This window comes from Emys orbicularis, chromosome 10 (assembly GCF_028017835.1).
Source record: "Emys orbicularis isolate rEmyOrb1 chromosome 10, rEmyOrb1.hap1, whole genome shotgun sequence".
Taxonomy (NCBI): domain Eukaryota; kingdom Metazoa; phylum Chordata; order Testudines; family Emydidae; genus Emys; species Emys orbicularis.
The window spans coordinates 44,711,848-44,733,757 of NC_088692.1; the positions used below are offsets into that span (position 1 = coordinate 44,711,848).

Sequence of the window (21,910 nt, forward strand, 5' to 3'; positions counted from 1 at the left end):
ACAAAATGCTTTAACACCCAGGAAACTTGCAATAGAGGGTGGATGTCAAAATTCATACTTCCACTTCAAAGTCACCTTCCTAATGCACACAGGAGGAAGACTAAGTTAATAAAACTCCAGGGATGATTTAAATTATGAAATTTTAAAATGCTATGCTATCAGATTTTCCTGATTAAGGTCTCATGGAAATCACCACTTTAAGAGCCCTCATGGTTTTTGGTTTTTTTACTTAAAATGCTAGATCAAGATTAGTTCAGTTTACCCAATTGTTAATGTTTTACTTACATTTTAAAGGAAACTAAAAGAACTTTGAAACAGATCATTTTGTTTTACTATATATTTTGTATGGTACCTATATACATTATGCTTAAATGCTACTTTAAGCTATTTCTTCAAATGTGAATTAGGACTCATGAAAGAGAACTAATTTGACAGTAATTGAGAATGAAGCCCTGTCCACAGAACAAATATAGCACAGACCATAATAATGCAAGCAAAATGTCCCTGCCAACCCATAACCCTGATATAAAGGAACTACCCTTAGAAGTGAGAGTGTGATCCATTCTCTGTCGTCTTTGGCTTCTACCAAGAATGGCAACAAGGGACACAATTAGTGCCAATTTTTTCTGTAGTGATTATGTACACATCTGTTCACTAAAACTGAACTAAGATGTCCAACTCATTTCATAAAGGACACCAATCCCATACAAGATCTTAGCTTTCAGTCACATGAGCTAGCTCAAATCAGTGAAACACAGATGACAGCAGAAGTTCCTTATGTGCAATTCTTCTGAAGAACATAAGAACTTCCATACTGGGCCAGAACAATGGTCCATTAGCACAGTATCCTGTCTCTGGCCAATACCAGGGACTTCAGGGAGAGTATACACAACAGGGCAATTATGGAGTGATCTACCCACGCCGGGCTTCTGTCAGTCAGAGATTTAGGGTCACCCTGAGCATGGGATTGCATCCTTGACCACTGTGGCTAATAGTCATTGTACGACCTATCCTCCATGAACTTATCCAGTTCTTTTTTGAACCCAGTTATACTTTTAGCCATAGAAACATCCCATGGTAATGAGTTCCACAGATTTATTGTGCATAGTGTGAAAAACTACTTCCTCTTGTTTGTATTAAATCAGCTGCCTACTAGCTTCCCTGGTGACCCTTGATTTTTGTATTTTGGGATGCATAAATAACATTTCCCTGTTCACTTTTTCCAAACCATTCATGATTTTATAGACCTCTATCATCTCCTTGTCTCTTTGCTAAACTGAACAGTGCTAATTTTTTTAGTCTCTCCTCATATGGAAGCCATTCCATACCCTTGATCATATTTGTTACCTGTCTCTGAACCTTTTCCAGTTTCACTATATGCTTTTTGAGATGAGGTGACCAGAATAGAACAGTGTTCAAGGCCTGGTGCACCATGGATTTATATAGTGGCATTATGCTATTTTTTATCTTATTATCTATCCCTTTCCTGATAGTTCCTAATATTCTGTTAGCCTTTTCAACCATTGCTGCGCATTGAGCTCAAGTTTTCAGAGAACTATCCACAGTGATTCCAGATTTTTTTCTTGAGTGGTAACAGCTCATTTTGAACCCATCATTATATATGTATATTTGGGGTTATTTTTTGCGATGTGCATTACTATGCCATCTACCATTTTGTTGCCCAGTCACCAAGTTTTGTGAGATCTCCCTGTAACTTTTCAGTCAGCTTTGGACTTAAGTATCTTGAATAATTTTGTATTATCTGCAAACTTTGCCACGTCACGGTTCACATCCGTTTCCAGATCATTTATGAATAATAATACATTGAATAGCACTGATCCCAGTACAGATCCTTAGGGGATCCTGCTATTTACCTCTCTCCATTGTGAAAACTGAACATTTATTCCTACCCTTTGTTTCCTATCTTTTAACCAGTTACTATCCTATGAGAAAACTTTCCCTATGATCCCATGGCTACTTAGTTTCCCTAAGACCCTTTAGTGAGGGATCTTGTCAAAGGCTTTCTGAAAATCCAAGTATACAACATCTACTTGATTACCTTTGTCAACATGCTTGTTGACACCCTCAAAGAATTCTGATAGATTGGTGAGGCATGATTTCCCTTTACAAAAGCTGTGTTGGCTCTTCCTCAACATATCATGTTCATCTATGTCTGTTAATTCTGTTCTTTACTATAGTTTCTACCAATTTGCCCAGTACTAAAGTTAGGCTTGCTGGCTTGTAAATTGCCAGAATCACCTCTGGAGCCCCCCCCCCCCTTCTTTTTTTTTTAAATAAAGTATGTTACATTAACTACCTTCCAGTCACCTGGTACAGTGCCTTGTTTCAGTAGTAGGTTACATACCACAGTTAGTAGCTCTGCAATTTCATATTTGAGTTCCTTCAGAACTCTTGGGTGAATCCAATCTGGTCCTGGTGACTTATTACATTTAATGTATCAGTTTATTCTAGAACCACCTCTTCTATTGACACATCAGTGTGGGACAGTACTTCACATCTGTCTCCCAAAAGGATTGCTCTGATGTGGGTATCTCCCCCACATCCTCTGCAGTGAAGATGGATGCAAAGCTCCTTCCCTAAAGATTACTAATAGATTCACAGTGTTTGGGCTCACTCCGAGGGAATATCCAGTTGTTTTGGAGGTCTACTCCCACTACAGCAAGTGATACATTTCATCCCTGTTAAGTGGGTTCCACAGTAGTACTAATATAGACCTACACTGGGCCCAAGTGAACAATAGTTTTAAACTGAAATTGGACATTGGCATGAGCAATAGCCCCAAAGTGTGTGACCAAAAAAAAAGTAATATCATGAGAAAGAGGGATTGTTTGTGTTAAACTTGTCGTGACCTAAGTTCCCTCTAAGCTGCATGGCCATGCAGCTGCCTATTAAGCGCCGCATAGGGGCTCAGGGCTGCAGCAGCGATAGATGCCTCTCCCCCAACATGGACCTGCCCCGCACTTGTCGCGGCCGGGGGAGAGGCGCCCTTCCCCCGGTCCCAACCCAGCCCTGGCACGGACCTGCTGCAGCCGGAGAAGAGGCACCTCCCCCCCCCCCCCCCCCAGCCCAGGTGCTGCGGCGGGGAGAGAGAGCTGGGGGGAGGGGGCGGAAGTCCTCTCTCCCTGCCGTAGCCCCTGGGCAGCCTGCACCCAAAACCCCCCATCCCCGGCCCTACCCCAGAGCCCGCACCCCCAGCCGGACCCCTCAGCCCCCACACCACAACCCTCTGCCCCAGGCCTGAGCCCCTCATCCCCTCCTCCCCCCCCCCCGAACCCTCTCACACACACCCCGGACACCAATTTTCTGAGCCAGCCCTCTGCCACCACAACCCTCTGCCCCAGCCCTGAGCCGCCCTCCCACACTCTGAAACACTTGGCCCCACCCCCACCACATGAATTTTGTTATGCGCACCAATATGAAGGTGATGTGTCACATTGGTGCACACAAAGTTCCCTCCGCACATGCGTGGGAAAAAATCAGAGGGAACACTGGTCGTGACCCTTGAAATACCAGAGTTACCTATTTTAAGGATTAGGTTGAGAAAACTTTGTTAATTGGGTACCAGGTGCAGTGAATAATTGATTTATTGTAAAGAAATGCTAAACCAGTAGTTACGAAAAGATATAGAAAATAAACTGGAGTGATGGCATGATGGGAAGGTGTTTCCCAGGCTTGATTCTGTTATAAATATTGTGGCCAATGCTTGTAACTGCATTATAATTTGGATATAAAATATAAGTTTGTAGATGCTTGCTTTGGTATTTTGGATGTAACCAACACCATGTGGACTTTGGACTAACAAAGAAATGCTTGTGTGGAATCTGAGTCATGGTAAACCATAATAAATGTATTTGGAATATTATTTCCAACAACAGGCCTCAACTGTCAGTTCCATTTACACAAAAGAGACAGATCATTAACTAATACAACAAGCAATATCAATTATGCAGGAATGTGAGTGTGCAAATGTTAATGTATTACAACTTACTGGTATTTCTTCATAAAAGAATTACAAGCCATTTACATTTCTTGAAAAACAGATTCCTGTTCTTAAAGGTAAAGTGCTCAGGAACGTCTCCATGGCAGCATATTTCAGGGAGCTCTGAACAGGGAAAGTGCCTGGCAACAATATTTCCACCTCACTATCATATAATTATGACAGATCCTGCCACCTATTAGCCAGGATGGACAGGGATGGTGTCCCTAGCTTCTGTTTGCCAGAGGCTGGGAATGAGCGAATGGGGATGGATCATTTAATGATTGCCTGTTCTGTTCATTCCCTCTGGGGCACCTGGCATTGGTCACTGTCAGAGGACAGGATGCTGGGCTGCACGGACCTTTGGTCTGACCCAGAATGGCCGTTTTTATGTTCTTATGTTCACCTGACAAGCAGGTCTTCGAGCAGTCAATATGGATTTGGTATGTGTGCGCTACAGCTGTGCCACTGAAGTGTAGATACTATAGCAACAGAAGGGTTTTTTCCATCAATGTAGTAAATCCATCCCTTCTAGAGGCGGTAGCTAGGTTGATGGAAGAATTCTCCCATTGACCTAGTTGCATCTGCAGTGGCGTCAACCTACCTGACATCACACAGTGAGTGAAATTTTTCACAGCCATGACTGCGGTAAACTAGGTCAACCTAAGTTTTACGTGTAAACCAGGCCTCAGATACTAGTCAGTCCTTGACTGAAACAGAAATCCATACAAACTAACATGTTCAGTCCAGTATCTGAACTCCAAGACAAACCAGACTAATCACCAAATGAGATGAGCCTGGACGTATATACACCTACAACAACGAGGACGATTAGAAAGCAGAACCAGTTCTTACAAAAAACAAAAATCTTTTTCAAAAAGCAGAATTACAACAAGGTAGACTGAGATTTTCCAACTATTAGCCTGAAGTATCAAGTCACTATTTACATCAGGTACAACGTCTACATCAGGGGTAGGCAACCTATGGCACGTGTGCCAAAGGCGGCACGCAAGCTGATTTTCAGTGGCACTCACACTGCCCGGGTCCTGGCCACCGGTCCGGGGGGCTCTGCATTTTAATTTAATTTTAAAAGAAGCTTCTTAAACATTTTTAAAACCTTATTTACTTTACATACAACAATAGTTTTGTCAAGGTTCCTTCCCCAGTCTGAACTTTAGGGTACAGATGTGGGGACCTGCATGAAAACTTCTAAGCTTAACTACCAGCTTAGATCTGCTTTTGCTGCCACCACTCCCAAGTGCTAACTCCCTTACCTGGGTAGCCTTGAGAGACTCCTCCACCAATTCCCTGGTGAACACCGATCCAAACCCCTTGGATCTTAAAACAAGGAGGAATTAATCATTCCCCCCCATTTCTTTCCCCCCACCAATTCCTGGTGAGTCCAGATCCAATCCCCTTGGATCTTAAAACAAGGAAAAATCAATCAATCAGATTCTTAAAAAGAAGCCTTTTAATTAAAGAAAGGTAAAAATCATCTCTGTAAAATCAGGATGGAAAATAACTTTACAGGGTAATCAAATTCAAAGAGCCCAGAGGAACCCCCTCTAGCCTTAGGTTCAAAGTTACAGCAAACAGAGGTAAACACTCTAGCAAAAGTTGAGAAAACAAAGACAAAACTAACACGCCTTGCCTGGCTGTTACTTACAAGTCTGAAATATGAGAGACTTGTTCAGAAAGATTTGAAGAGCATGGATTGATGTCTGGTCCCTCTTAGTCCCAAGAGCGAACAACGCCCAAAACAAAGAGCACAAACAAAAGCCTTCCCCCACCAAGATTTGAAAGCATCTTGTCCCCTTATTGGTCCTTTGGGTCAGGTGTCAGCCAGGTTACCTGAGCTTCTTAACCCTTTACAGGTAAAAGGATTTTGGTGTCTCTGGCCAGGAGAGATTATAGTATTGTACACAGGAGGGCTGTTACCCTTCCCTTTATAGTTATGACAAGTTTAGTTATATATTATAGACTTATAGAAAGAGACCTAAAAACGTTAAAATGTATTACTGGCACGCAAAACCTTAAATTAGAGTGAATAAATGAAGACTCGGCACATCACTTCTGAAAGGTTGCCGACCCCTGGTCTACATAGTCTTCTGACACTAGGATGATGCCCACTCCGCACAGTCCAATAACCTCAGTAATGTAACAGATGAATAAAAACTGTAATTGTGATCAGAGACTCAAGAAGCATAGCAGTGCTTTAAAACAGAGGACTGATGGAGCTGGAGAAACTTTCAAGTAGGTTAGTTCCCACCTGAAGTCGTGCTCATTTTGTGACATCACAATTAGTTACTGTGAGAAACAAACAGCAGGAACAGAGGAAATTCTAAACAAAAATCTTGTGCTTATGCAAATATCCTTAGCAATAAAAACCAAACAAAAAACACACAGTATAAGCACACACAATAGAGGCAGACTTCTCTCTAAATAGTCTACACTGGGGGCGGGGGGGTCGATCTAAGTTACGCAACTTAGCTGAATAATGTAGCTGAAGTCGGCGTACTTAGATCTACTTACCGCAGTGTCTTCACTGCCGTAGGTCAACTGCTGATGCTCCCCCATCGACTCCGCCTACACCTCTCGCTCCAGTGGAGTACCGGAGTCGACGGGAGAGCGCTCGGCGGTCGATTTATCACGTCTTTGCTAGACACGATAAATTGACCCCCCACTGGATCGATCACTCCAGAGGTAAGTGTAGACATGCCTTTAGTTTTTCAAAGCTTTCCTTGAGGTCACTACAATTCTTTAAAACATCCAAGGTAAGATTAAAATTCAGATATATAATAAGCTGTGCTGGTAGCAGACAGCTGTAAATCTTTCACAGTGGAAATCTATAAATATTGGATCAATTTCCAAGCACAGCTTTTCATGTTATCCATTTCTAAAATAAAATAGCCTTCAAGGTTCTATTTCTTCACTGAATTATTTTCCAATTCCCATGAAAGAAAGATGGCACATATTCAGGCTAACTAACCTGGCACATTCATGTGAGAGTCATTCTCTATTATTATTTGCATTCCAGTAATGGTTTAAGGTGCCAGATATCAGCAACCCCATTGTGCTTGTTGCTGTACAAACATCTCTTACATCTTGAAAAATTTACAGTCTAAATAGACAAGACATACAAAAGGGGGGACAGAACCAGAGGTGAAATGACTTGCCAAAAATAACACAGGGAGCAAGGGTATGTTTTCACTGCAGAGGTAACTCAAGTGAGAACAGTAACACTGCAAAACAACACCCGAGCTGCACAGAGTTCACAGTTGAGTTGTCATACTTACACAGGCTGTAGTCTATACCACCACCAGACCAGCCAACTCTAATTTAAAGCATCCACTATACTTGAGTTTTCTTGAGGATGGATGAGATTTGAGTTTAGAGGCAACGCTCAAGTTATAACACAAGTTAACTCTGCTGTGAAGATAAACCATGTGGCAGAGCATCAAATAGAAAGCAGGTCATCGAGTACAGTGGCCTATGCACATGACCTCAACACCACTGAAATGGAGTTATTAGGTGACTTCTCCCTCGCCATGATTTCTGCTACAGAGTGACCATATATTGACAATATTAAAAACTACTTTTTAAAGCCAATTAGCTTTTCTTAATCTGGTTTATCCCTCCCACTTTTAGTTTACACAGCACAGTTAATGAGCCACAGTCTCAAACTGACCCGAGGCAAGACAGTGAGATTGGTCAGAAAGGGAAAACACTTTGTAAAGCTGCACTCCTCTGGACCAAGAATGTGAGAACCTGGGACAAAGCATTCTGTCAAAGAGATGGAACAATTTTCTAGAGGATATAAGGCAAACACAGAGTCAGGCCATCTCTAGGGCACATTGCAAGGCATTCCTCTTTGAGAAAGCCTTTCCACCATGGAGTGATGCTGACAAGGTGAATATCCCTTTTATTCCCAAACCGTGCAACTCCTCTCTACCCAAAAAATCCAACCCCAAGCAGAATTTTGACCCCAAAAGGGAGAAGTGCCAGAGACTCCATGAAGTAAACTAGAGACTTCACTCTTCCTTTAAAAAAAAAAAAGTGAAAAGTGCTCAGATACTACAATGATGGGCAGCAGTACAAAACCATAAACCAAACTACAAATTTAACAAGCCTACCATACCACCGTGCAACTCTAAGCAGATTAATGTTAATTATTCTCACAACATTCTTCTAGTTTCTCTTGGTAATAAAAATGGATATCTGCAAAAGCAGGGGACAAAACGTGTATTTAAACCAACAGAAACTTAGCTGAAAAAATCCTAAATTCTAAAATTTATTTTGACAGTTTGCCAATTAAAAAAGTGTAGAAAAGATGGCAGGGTGTAATTTTAACAATTTAGAGAACTCCCAGATAAATTCTTACTGGTAGAAAAAACTGCTAGTAATAATAAACAAATGTTTATGTATACATTCAAGTTAGTAAAAATAAAATCTGAATTCTAAATTCTGAATTCTAACTAAGCATGAAGTCTCAAAAAATTCTCTCCACTGACCATTTTCTGAACTCGAGAGGGAGTTATGCATTTTAAGAACCATTACTGGGTACAGTGTTAAAATTTATTATACTTTAGTAATAAAATTCGTAAGTGACTAGCTGATCATAACTCCATTTGTGGGAATACATTCCTGTATTATGATAGTTATGATTATTTAACTTACATAGACAAAGTGAACAAGGAATTGCATTACCTCTAGTTCAGAAATAAAACTGTAAACTGCTAAGGCACAGAATTACTTTTTCTCACCATATTTCCTTATTATACTTTCCTTTTCATTTTTTCCCCCCCAAGTTCTCCAGAAGAAAAAAAATATTTTTTTCCTCCCTAATTAGAGGGTAAACTGGTTCCTTTTAAGTCAATCTAATGGAGACAAGTTTCTCACAGCAGCAGATTTTTGGCATCTTTAATATCCGTCTCCTCATCTATTGTATGGAATTTTGGGACATCTACCAAATAACTATTACCAAAAACTTAATTGACTAGCTCAAAGACAATATGAAAGTTAGAGGCTAGAGAGAGGATCCACTAGCAAAGTCCAGGACAACTCCTTGATAAGAAACCCAACGCTCCTACCCCTTACTCTAGTTTATATTGACTATTCTAACTTTCCCCTAATCTCCTTTTTTGCTGCCTCCAATTTTAATCATTTTCTTTTCTGCTGCTGCTTAGTGTTCCCAAACAGCAGTAGAAACTGACAAGAGACTTGCTGGTTATCCTGCTGCTATTCAGAATACCATGGGCAGCAATGGGAAAACAATGAAAGTCAAGACATTTTCACTCTACAATTGCTTGGGAATGCTGCATACTTGGAGAGAACAGTAATGTATCAATATATTTTCTTCACAGTCATTAGGAACATCTGTAATATTTAAATTTGAGTTTTTAGAGAAATTTTATTTAGGACCTCTAGCCCTCAAGAAGACTTTCCTACTAGTCAAGAGCAAGTACATTTTTCAAGCTCTACATTAGGGAAGACTGAGTGTTCAAAGGGCTCAGCCTTTTTTAAAAATAACTCAATGAATGTGAACTTCTGTTCCTGTTTCCTAATAACTTCCTGGATACTTAACAATTGTTTCCTCCCAGGAAGTTTATTCAATCTGTGCAGCTCCAATACTAACAATTCTTGTTGAGAGATAAGCTGTCCAAGAACATCAAAAGCACATTCCTAAAACTCAAACATTGACCTGTTTCTGGCTCAGCAGCAATAGGGTTTTTATTTGGTCAAATGTCCCATTATAAGAAAGTAGAAGAATGAGCTGATACCGTACTGCCAAATGTCTCACTCAATTTTACTAATTCGTCACACTGCAATACAGCCTCCATCAAGAGATTAAACGAAGTTGGGATACCATTTTGAAAAGATCTGTTCTCCTCTAACAAATCTACAATATGTATGTGTGATAAGGAATTTCTCAAGTTAAGACAAAATTACCTAATAAATGATTCATTCTGCAGAGAAGCCTGTCGGGTTACATCTACACTGCAGCTGGGAGGTATAATACCCAGCTCAGATAGAAGATATGTGCCAAATCTGCATGGGCTATCACCTAAAATTAGCCATGTTGCTATTGTGGCATGGGAGCAGCTTGTGATAGCAGTCAGAATAAGTACCTAGGATCTCAGTCAGGTACGTACGTGGCTGACTAGTGTGTGCTGCCATGGCCACACCGCTAATGTTAGGTGCTAGCTCAAGCAGAACCAGCTCGTGTTCTTCTACCCAAGCTGGGAATTACACCTCCCAGCTACTGTGTAGATGTACCCACAGATATCAAACAACTGATTGCCTCCACAATAAAGACAGAGTTGCACTAGCTGCAGGTGCTTTTGGCCCATCACATTTCCTTTTGATACTTTTTACCTGTAATTTATCTAAATGTTTAAAATTCTAGTAGCTCCTTATCAAAAGCAGCTGGCCTTATTCTCTATGGAGATTTGGCATTGCACATTAAAAGACATGGTCTACAGGGTCAGACAAATGTCTAGTTAGACTAGAATTAGGGTTGCTTGTGGCCATTATATGGGTGGTCAAACAAAAAGGAAAAAATAAATCAATCCTCCATTAATTTTTAATACTTTGAAGAAGAAAATTATTCATACTTACCATTAAGCAAAAATTAAGAACCAAAAGTTGTTAAGTCTTGATTTGTATTCCAATTACTTTTATATCCAGAGCTTTACCTTTTGCCCTCTGTTTAAAGAAGGGAGGAGAAGCTGGCTTTTAATCATTTTGGTAACTTAAATATTACTAGTTGCTACCAGTACCACAGATGACAAAACAATGGCAGAAAAACAATCAGAGTCAAGTTTCTTGCAAACATTTGTCCAAATTTCAAGGATTTTGCCACAAATTTTGCCTAAATAGTCTTATCTTCTCTCTATATACATCAGCCTGATAATTAATAATTGCCTCTGGAAGAAGAGCACTTAGCATTTCTGTAGAGCTTTACATCTTCAAAGCACTGTACCAATATTAATTAACAGTGATACAGAACTATCATATAAACCTAAGTTTTCAAGTAAAGCAAATATGGCAGTTTCACCACCAATTTCCCAGGAGAATTCATGCAATGGAAAAAATAGTGAATATGAAGATCAAAGATTAGTTACCTAAAATAGTATACATGTAGCATACATCAATAGACTATTCCATTGTTTACAATTACAGAACATTTTCAGGCAAGGGAAGAGCCACAAAATTAATAATTTTTGAAAAAAATTAGACATGAACACTACTCTAAATTGCTCACAATCTGAAATCAGACAAGAAACAACATTCCAAGAGAGAAAGTTCTTGGAAAATTGAGACAGGAGAAGGCATTCCTGGACAAAGTGGGTTTTAATGAGAAAAGGAGCATTCTGTAGAACGGGGGTCCCCAACACGGTACATCTAAGTGCGCCCGCGTACTGCCCGGCGGACGAGCCTCTGGATGACGCCGCTTGTCGGCGGCATTTCAGCGGATGCTCATCCGCCGCCATGGTCTTCCGTGGCTCGTCGAAAAAGGTTGGGGACCACTGCTGTAGAAAGACGACTATGCTAGGTCCAAAGCCTAGAACGTGAAAAAGAGTAATGGAACCTACCTAGGTTGAATGATAGAACTAATAATGACTAAGCAGAGGGCCAGTTGGGGATATTAGTGCCATAATTTTAAAACAAAAAAAACTTAAATCAGTGGCAATATTTCTGATGATTGTATACTTATATGTTGTGTCCTTTCCCCTACCTTTCATTTCATTTGTACATTGTACTCCTTTCCCCCACCTTTAGCCTGTTTTTAAGATAGTAATCTCTTTGGGGCAGGGACCCATGCCTTATTTTGTCTGTACACTTAGCACACTTTGGACATTAAAAACAAAATGTAAGGGAAGGAAGTTGATCAGAGAGATGGGTAGTGTGACATTAAGAAAGATAGATATGAAAGGTTTGGACGAAGATACTGAAGTGAAGGGGATGAAACAAGAAGCAAATAGAAAAATTCAATATAATCATCAAGATGATCATATGATTATGTACATCTTATCCTCATCTTCTATCTGTTTTTGTTCCTCACTGGTTATGTCATGTCAAACTTAGGTTTATGCTTTTGAGGGCAGGGCCTTTAACTTGTTCTCATGAGATGCAGACTTGCTCTTGTTCAGTGATCTTTTAGTTGCTTTCTAGGTTGCCTCAATTCTAGATGTGAATGTCATGTCATAACTGGCATTTCACACAAATAACATTGCTGAACCTAGAAAGATGACATCATTCACCTGAATTGTCTCTGGAAGCCATAGACAAACTTTTCAATAATGTGCGATCTCCTGACAACTACTCGAGGTGTACACTGCATGCATAGAAATTTCAAGCATGAATCCAGAATCCTAAGTGGGGTCTCTATTCTTTTGCCTATGGGGTCTGGTCCTTAAGGGAGGAGCGCTCTTGTCCAGAAATTGGTTTGCTTTGCCACTCAGTATATGGGTATATCAGCCCAAATTCTCAGCTAAACTAGGAGAAGATACAAAGTCCATGATCTGAAGTGAATCATGGACGATAGATCTGTTCATACTCAAATCATTTTTGACATCAGGGTGCACCAATAAGACTTATATGAGAAGAGAACCCCTCTTTTAGATCTACGTTTTTTTCCTCTTCCAATGCTGACGTTTGGACTTCTATGGCAATTAAGGAGGACACGTCCTTCTTAACGTAATTTTACTCGTAAGGTACACCAAATCCTCATGGTACCCTTAGATGACCACTAGTCCTATTCAGAAATCCATTAATGACAATCCTTAGGCTACCTCAGACCCAGCAGAAGTCCTTAGGGAACAAAATCCCTCCAAGGAAAGGAGATCCACAGCAAAGAATCAAGGAGATAATGATGAAATACCCAGCCTCCACAGCCAGGGGAAAAAAATCAATAAACCATGTCCTTTGCAGAGTAGGAGCAAACAACAACTGCAGCTCCTTCTGTAGAGGCAGCTATCTAGTGACAATCTAGACATGCTGATACCAGAGCACTAAGGTTTACAAACTGAAAATGAAGTTGACTGCTTTCAATTTCTGGCAAGTGTCTGGATTACTTATCAAGAGGGAATATCAACCATACACTCAGAGAAGAAGAGATATTTTGTGATGGATGCGTAAGTTTTTAGGCTCCCTATTGCTTATGTAACCAATATTGAGTTCCCAACTGGATTGGATCTCATGAAAAGAGCCTAAATGTGGGTCAGCGGGAAAACAATTCTGTTGGTTTCAGAATGACTTGAACTGGGTTGCTTGCAGCCAAAAAATTGTAAAAGATTTTTACACTTCAAACCAGCTTGATTTTTACATTTCAAGATGGTCTTTGTTTCTAAAGCAATTGTCTTGTGTACAATACATATACCACAAACTGACATTATTAATGGTGCATGTAGAACTCTTAGAAAGGAAACCAGGCAAGGAGCCTTCTGCTAAAGAAAGCAAGTTTGTTTCAGATGATGTTTTACAATGATTTGGAGTAGTGTGCGCCTCTTTAAATGCGTCTTCAAGAACGTAAAAAGAATCCTTAGTTTCTCTAGAACACTGACTGTTTTGTTTGAAGCTGCCAAAAGCAACAAACCAGGATCAAACTTTTCCCCTAAAGTATACAGTATAGTTCAGTTCACACAAGCTTCGTTGTAACTGCTAGTTTATGCTCTCTCTTCTGTGAAACAAACCTTTATGTCTCCACAGTGGAAAAAACCACTGGTATATATCCTTTTCAAGATGTATGTAGCCAATTAAATTGTAAAGTAATACCTGTTTGAAAGTTTGGCTCAAAGAAGCGATACATTCTTAAAATGGGATCAGTGCCAAAAAAGGTCACCTTACACTTTAGGGTCACCAAGACCATTCAGTTTTGGAATCTAGCATTTTGTTTCTAATTTAAATTAAAAACCAGAGGTTGGAAGGATTAAATATTATGCATACTATATATGCACACAGCTCTTCCTCAATGGTAAAACAAACCTAGATGCAAAAACAATAATTCAAGAGTTTGTTGTGATTTTACAAGTTATTCAGAAAGAGACAGAGAAATGACAGCTGGATTGGGCTTTGTAACTTTTCTTCCCCAAAACAGTTCAGCTTTAGGTTTGCTGCTGTGCTATTATTATATACCTTCTTTTAGGACCTGAGGAAGATTGCACATGCTAGCTTCCTGAGGAGCACTACACATGGGTGATGTAATGTCCATGAGACAGGAAACGCTAAAGTGAAATCCTTAATAGCACTAAGGGGAGAAAAACACCAGATAAAGAGAACAAAAGGATGTATAAAAAGGATGAAAAATAAAAACTTCACTTTCGTTTGTTTCTTCCTACTACAGCAAGCTCTATTAACCTTGCAAAACACTCATGATAAAGCTATTCACCATAATTAGTGTTTTCATGACAACTGTTCCTTATAAAATTTGTCAAACCATATTCATCTTATTTTCTTTCAAATTTGCAAAGAGAAGAAATCCATTAGTCTTCTCAGATGCATGTGATGTTTTAAATTCACTGGTGGCTTGCTAACTCAACATTTTTCATTATAAAAGGGTTAGAAAAATCAAGTTTCGAACAATGGCACTCTAAGCAGAGTATCAGATATTGACAGGAATAATGCAGATATCACTTTGTATATTCAAAGTTATATGGTTGGACTAATATATTTAAAAGGTACAGTATATGATATCAAAATAATCCTTTTAGTTATTCTACTATAACCAAGAAGTTCTAAAAGCATTACATTTATTAACTTAAGATTAGTCACCTGTTCAAGTGCTCATTTACACTTCACACTCCACCAGATTGATCCCTGTAGCCATGGTAATGCACTCTCCTACCCATTTTTCCTTAGTTGAGAAACATCCCACTTGGTGAAATCCTAGGGTAGCCCACTTTCTAATGGCACAAAACCGAACACCCTTGCCCTATCCCCTGCCAAGCCCCTTCCCTGAAGTCCCGCCCCCCACCGACTCCATTCCCCCTCCCTCCGTCGCTTGCTTTCCCCTACCCTCACTCACTTTCATTGGGCTGGGGCAGAGGATTTGGGTGCTGGAGGGGATAAGAGCTCCAGCTGGGGGTATGGGCTCTGGGGTTGGGGCCAGGGATGAGGAGTTTGGGGTGCAGAAGGGAACTCCGGTCTGGAGCCGAGGGGTTTGGAATGCATGAGTGGGCTCAGGGCTGGGGCAGGGGGTTGGGGTGCAGACTCCAGCTGGGGGTGAGGCAGAGGATGAGGGGTTTGGGGTGCAGGAGGGGTTGCAGGGTGCAGGCTCCGGGAGGAAGTCTGGGTGCCGGAGGGGGTTCAGGGCTGGGGCAGGGGGTTGGGGTGCAGGCTCCAGGAGGGGATTCTGACCTGGGGTCAGGGGTTGGAGTGCAGGAGGGGGTTCGGGCTCCAGCCGGGCAGCGCTTACCTCAGGTGGCTCCCGGTCGGCAGCGCAATGGGGATAAGGCAGGCTCCCTGCCTGCCCTGGCTCTGCACAGCTCCTGGAAGCAGCTGGCGTGTCCGGCTCCAGGTCCACAGGCCCTGCCCCCCGCAGCTCCCATTAGACACAGTTCCCAGCCAATGGGAGCTGCGGAGCTGACGCTCGGGGCAGGGGCAGCGCGCGAAGTTTCCTTGATCACCACTGCACCTAGGAGCCGTATATGCTGGCTGCTTCCGTGAGCCTCAGGGAGCTTGCCTTAGCCCTGCTGCGCCACCGACCAGACTTTTAATGGCCCCATCAGAGGTGCTGTCCGTTTTTGACCAGGCGTTCCGGTCGAAAACCGGACACCTGGCAACCCTATGTAATTCAGGGAAAAATACGGAAGAGAATACGATTTGCTATTTCAGCAAATTTATTCTCAGCTGATATACTCTAAGTTTCTTAAAGTACTCAATTCACACAACAAGAATTTAATGTTTATATTGCCTACATTAACCTAATGCACTTAACATACGGAACCCAGAACATTTTGAAGAGAAAAGCCCTGAGAACAAGCATATAGCCTCAACACACAGCCTAAAGCAGGCATAGCTCCTCTGGCTGCTCCACAGAAACATGCAATATTTTAAAAATATTTAAGACTAATATTTTAACTCTTCAGCCTTACACATCACAGAAAGTGAATTTTCAGACTGATACATGTAGTTTTAGTTTAAATTTCACTCCGCCTGACGTATTTGTCAAATGCCCTTCTGTTGCTCTCCCTGGGGAATTGAATTTATTCCCTTCCTAATGCGTGTGTTTTGTTTTCCAAGAAATAGAACTCAGTGTTTGTTTATATTAATGTATACATTTACATAGCTGCTTCTCCCCTACAAATACATTTCCAGTAGCTCAAACATTGATTAAACTCAGAAATGTGAAGCCTTGAAACACTGCTACGACAGAATTTTTTTTAGCTTTGTCTTTGATATCTTGCCACATTTGAAGTAATATTGTTTGATTTCTTATGCATTTCCAAATTTAAATCTTTCAGAACTGAACATAGCTATAACCAAGTAATTTAGATGCAAATATTAGCCAAAAACTGAGATTACGAGGTATTGGGGGGCTGGTGGAGAAGAGAAGTAAATCACTTCAGGTATACAGTAATTCGTTGTAATCCAGGCCCTCAGTGTTCAGGTCTACCAAAAGAAATCAATTTCTCGGACAAATAAAACTGCATAAATTTAGCTTCCTTCTATTAGAACTTCATAAGAGCAGTGCACTATATCATGTGTAAATTACTTCTTCTCATCCTAAGGGGAAAAAAATCTGCTCAGCTACAACCACTTCTGTTCAGATACACAGGACTATTACAGCTCTTCTCCAATCACAGTCCAAATTTTACTTCTACTGATGGCTAACAGCTTTCACCAGCCCCCTACTGAGGGCCTCAAACATTCCACTGCTCTGTCGGGCAATGAAAATAAGAGCAACCTTCTTAAGCAAAGACTAGCTCAGTAACATCCAAAACAAAAAGTAAAAAAACCCGGGTGCTTTTTTGGGTACACCACACTTATCTGTCACTCCAAATTACAGTCATCCGAATCTGTTTGAAAATTAACTTACCATAAATAGACTCAATAACCAACAAAAATAAAAGTAGACCTGAGAAATGTGTGTTTATAAATACCTTATTGACAATTAAAAGGCACTGATCAAATTAACTAAGGTATAGAAAAGAGTACTCTCAAAATGAAGGGCATCTGGTTTTATGCTAAAATTCACGAGGGAAAGAGAGGAAAGTAGCGCGCAAAAAAAGAAAAGCACAACAGGATTTTTCTTGCCATTTCTGATCTCACTACACCCCTGAACACCAATTCACTGTTACTCCTATTCAACTTCATACCAGGGAGTGGTGAAGAGCTGACCAGAAGCATTCAAATAGGGAACAGTACAAAAAACACACACAACTACCCCACCCCCACAGAGAAAATGGAAAATCTATTTTTTTATAAACAAGGAAGCACAGCAAGAGACACTTAGAATCATAGAATATCAGGGTTGGAAAGGACCTCAGGAAATCATCTAGTCCAACCCCCTGCTCAAAGCAGGACCAATCCCCAGATTTTTTTTACCCCAGTTCCCTAAATGGCCCCCTCAAGGATTGAACTCACAACCCTAGGTTTAGCAGGCTAATGCTCAAACCACTGAGCTATCCCTCCCCCCTGAGAGGAGCTGTAAGTGCTCAAAATTAAAAAATATCTTTGGGAAAGAAGATGATGGAAAATAATAAGGCAGGTAACAGGCCTTGTATTATAATACACAATACATTCAGAAGTTTTCTTAAGCAACTTGGCAAATGTAAAAAAAATCACTAGAATGGCCAAATAACCACCACTACATATTTTTTAAAATAATTCTATCACATCTTCCAGCCTAGACTTCAGGATATTTTCTCAGATAACAGGCAAGTCAGGCATTCCGAGCATCAGTTCTTTTTTTTGCCAATCATCTTAAATAAGAACACACTTTAAAGGGGGTTCATTTCTACAAGTAGGTGACAAGGACAGTGGCTGCAGCTCTTTCATAATTAGACTAAGATTATTAGATTTTTAAAAAAACACATTCAAGGATGCTTGAAAAGCTAATTACGGTCATCACTCTTAAATGAAAATAGTAAGAATTCTATCCTAAAAAATATTTGTCTTAAAAATCAGCTCTTTGGAAATCTGAATATTAGCACTTAGGCCCTTATCCTGCATCTAACCTGAAGGTGGCCACATCAACATCAGTGCAAAAGCTCATCTTCAATAGGACTCCATGCAAGCTCAGCAGTCTGCCTCTGAAGAGTCAGCTGCAGCACTGGGGCCTTAAGATATCAAATGTATGTTTCTGTAGATTTATATGGCTAAATGTTGCTTCTGTAGAATATATATCAATCTGTTTATATTTGTGCACAATACCTAATAAACATCTTACAACTATTTTATATGACAAACAGATAGAAAGTGATTTAGCCACTGAATGAGGGCAAGATGTAGATGACTTTTCTATGCAAATATATTTAAAAACATGACAACTATGATGAAAATCCAAAGACCAGAAATGCAGATACGATGGCACATTATTGTACCTATTCAAATACATATTTTATACATTTATGCCTTCCCTTGCTTTGTGTCAACATTATGCATTTTGTGTACTATTTTTCTTTCTACCTTTAAAAAAAGGTTTAAAAAAATATATATGTTGTTGGGTCTCTCAAGGTTAAACAACATTAATTTTGATCACTAGTAACTACTACCGATGCAAGAAGTAATAAATGGTACTAGAGAGATACCAGTCTGAAAGAGGTTTATGATAAAAATACTGGCATGCATTTTAAATGCACCGCTAGAATACTAGTTTTCCCATTTTTATTTTAAACTGAAGATACTCAATACAAGGATTATTTTTCACATTTCAAAAATGAAGCCCTTTTAATTTATTTTTATAATTTTATATAACTACACACACATACCCCAAACGATTATGCAGTTTCAGAAAGTGTGGTTATGCATTATATTAGAATGACCTATGGAATAAGCCTTGTTTCCAACTCTCAAGACCTGTTGCTTTAGGAACCATAAAGCTTGATTTAAAATGATTGTTCTAGTCTAGTGACTAGAACAGTTCTTTAAGTTCTCCATGCAACCAAGGGTCTCTTGTTTTCCTTTACTAACTAAATCCAACAGGGTCAAATAGTGATGCCAAGAGAAAGCTTTAGATTAGTTTCTACTCATAAATTAGGGCCTTTTTTAAAATAGTAAATTTTATTAGAAATAGAAACTGTTTAAAGGGCCAGAAGCACTTGGAAATGGAAATACAAAATTAACCCAACCCTGCAAATACAGCTCTGTGTTTACAGACAAAAACTGTCATACATTTGACTGCAGCTCATGATATAAATGGAATTATCCAAAGGTGACCTATTCCTCCCTCCACTCCACAACCCACAATTCTTATTTCTTTAAATGTAACAGAGAAAGAAATGATTATCTGCACAACTCCAGGTGTATATAGCACTTCACAGACCAAGTAAAGGACAGATTCCCTGGCCACAACATCTTACAATCTTGGTCAAGTGACATAAACAGAGATGCTTTGTAAGAAATCTTTATGGAGCTTTTCAAAATCCCTAGATCACTGTGCATATCCTGAACCCCAGTGCTTAACTAAATGCTAACAATTGTTTAGTCTTCACTTGGGACAGAGAATTAATCTGATATTAGGGAAGGAAGAGGGAAAAGTAGAGAAAGAAAAGGGAAATTAGTTTGTTTTTCATTCATACCTTATGCATCGCATCCAAGAAGAGACTTCTATAATATTAGTATATTTGCATATTGTAGTAAGATGAGGCCCCGAAACATAAACCCTTGTATCAGAGGCCCAGTATGAGACCTAAGGCCTGAACTAAAGTAATGGTCAAGACTTTGTTAACATAAAGCAAAGTTAAACTGAGCCAGAGGCAGGCCCTGCTCACAGAAGCTGCCAAGAAGGCTGATGTTGCACATATACACATACCTAAAAGGTACTAAGCACTAGTAAGATAAACATGTGCCAGGATGGCACCAGAACATTCCAGTACTAACACGTTCCACATAGATAATAAGGAATATGCTGACCCATCCTAAAGACAGGGTCAAAAGGATAATATGATGGATAGAGTTGTTTTGTTCGAACCAACATGTATAAGGTGAGAGGCGGCACCCTAACATGTAGAGGGGTTGTATCTCTCTTGTACATGTAGAGGAGTTGTCAGGAGTGATGTGTAACTTGTTTGTACCTGTGTATAAGAATGCACCCGAGGGGTTGTCTTGGTCTGGCCTAGGGGGCAGTGGAGAATCCTGCCACTGACTGAGCTGGTCCATTGTCAGGGGGCACATATTCATAGTATGTCCTGTAGGGTCTGCGGGAAACTATTACTGTGCTTCATTTGACAATAAACCTGGCCGGGTGCGTTCGTACCTTATCGAAGTCTGTGGTCATTGGGGATTCTCTCGTGGTCTGCTGTGTCAGCTATCTGTAGAGCCAGGGCAGCACACAGAGGGAACACACACACACACACACAGAGCCGACTTACCATTGAACAGAGCAGAGCACCACACCGGTGACATCTGACAAAAGATATTAAGTTGATAATCAGATATAAACTCTAGATCACAAGTCCCCCCAAACCTGTGCATAGCATTGACCTCTTAAATCTGTCTTATAGACATCACCACCTCCTCTTCATGAGCATCCATGCCAGCTACCACCACCATTTACTTTCCTTTTGCATGACAAAGTATCTTAATTTGATTGATCTTAAAACAACGTTACATATGACCAGGCAGCGCTCCACATACCACCACTTGAGAATGGCTGCTATACAGTAAACCTTTGTAAGCAGATTCTTTGAGTAAAATCCTGGTGCCTTGAAGTTAATGTGAATTTTGAACCACCAAACACATCCCACATTTTCTGGGAATGGACAAGATGACTACACTCTTTTGTCTTTATTTTCTATGATTTTATTATAAAAATGTGCTTCAAATTGCATCACAAGGTTGTGAAGTCCAAAAAGGATGATGTAAATATGATGTAACTGGAATATGTTTTAAGCAAAAGGTCCCTTGTAAGGTATCATTACAAAGCTTTGCATGGTGTCAAGTATCAAGGGGTAGCCGTGTTAGTCTTTAAGGTGCCACCAGACTCCTTGTTGTTTTTGTAGAAACAGACTAACAGATTTATTTGGGCATAAGCTTTCGTGGGTAAAAACCTCACCCGAAGAAGTGAGGTTTTTACTCACGAAAGCTTATGCCCAAATAAATCTGTTAGTCTTTAAGGTGCCACCAGACTCCTTGTTGTTTTTATTACAAAGCTTATAATCTACTGAGTGTGTTCATCCTATTTGTATGTGTTTATCAGTCTTGTATCTGAAGCTAGAAATATAAAGTATAACTCTGATGTCCTATGGTAATTATGCAAAGTGTGGGCCATTAATGGTGGTTTAGAATCTTGATGGCTCCCATTGACTAGGACAATTGGTTGTAGATGGTTTATTTACCTGTAAGCCTTCATTGTATGTGTGGGCCAGCCCAGGAAGAATGGAGGCTGGGGTCTCACAGGACATGTGATCATGTCACTTGGTACTGGAATCCATCTTAAATCTGGTACTTTTCCATTTAGAAGGAGGGGTGGGGACCCAGAGAGACAAGAGATTCCCTCCTTGTGCCAAAGCTATAAAAGGGGGTGGAACAGAACAAAGGAGGCTGCAGTCATGAGAAAGCCCTCTGTTTCCACCTATGATGTCTGCTGGAATTAACTAGTCTGTGAAAAAAGCTTATTGGAACATCTCTGAGGGTGATATATTATCTGGAATCAGTTTCTTAATGTATTGGGCTTAGACTTGCATGTTTTTGCTTTATTTTGCTTGGTAACTTACTTTGTTCTGTCTGTTATTACTTGAAACCACTTGA

General features: G+C 40.2%; 1 protein-coding gene across 1 annotated transcript in view; it reads right to left on the reverse strand.

Annotated features, from left to right (window-relative positions):
* Positions 1-21,910, reverse strand: part of NEO1 (neogenin 1) — a 527,807-nt gene that overhangs the window by 473,472 nt on the left and 32,425 nt on the right. The gene's annotated exons all lie outside the window — the stretch shown is intronic.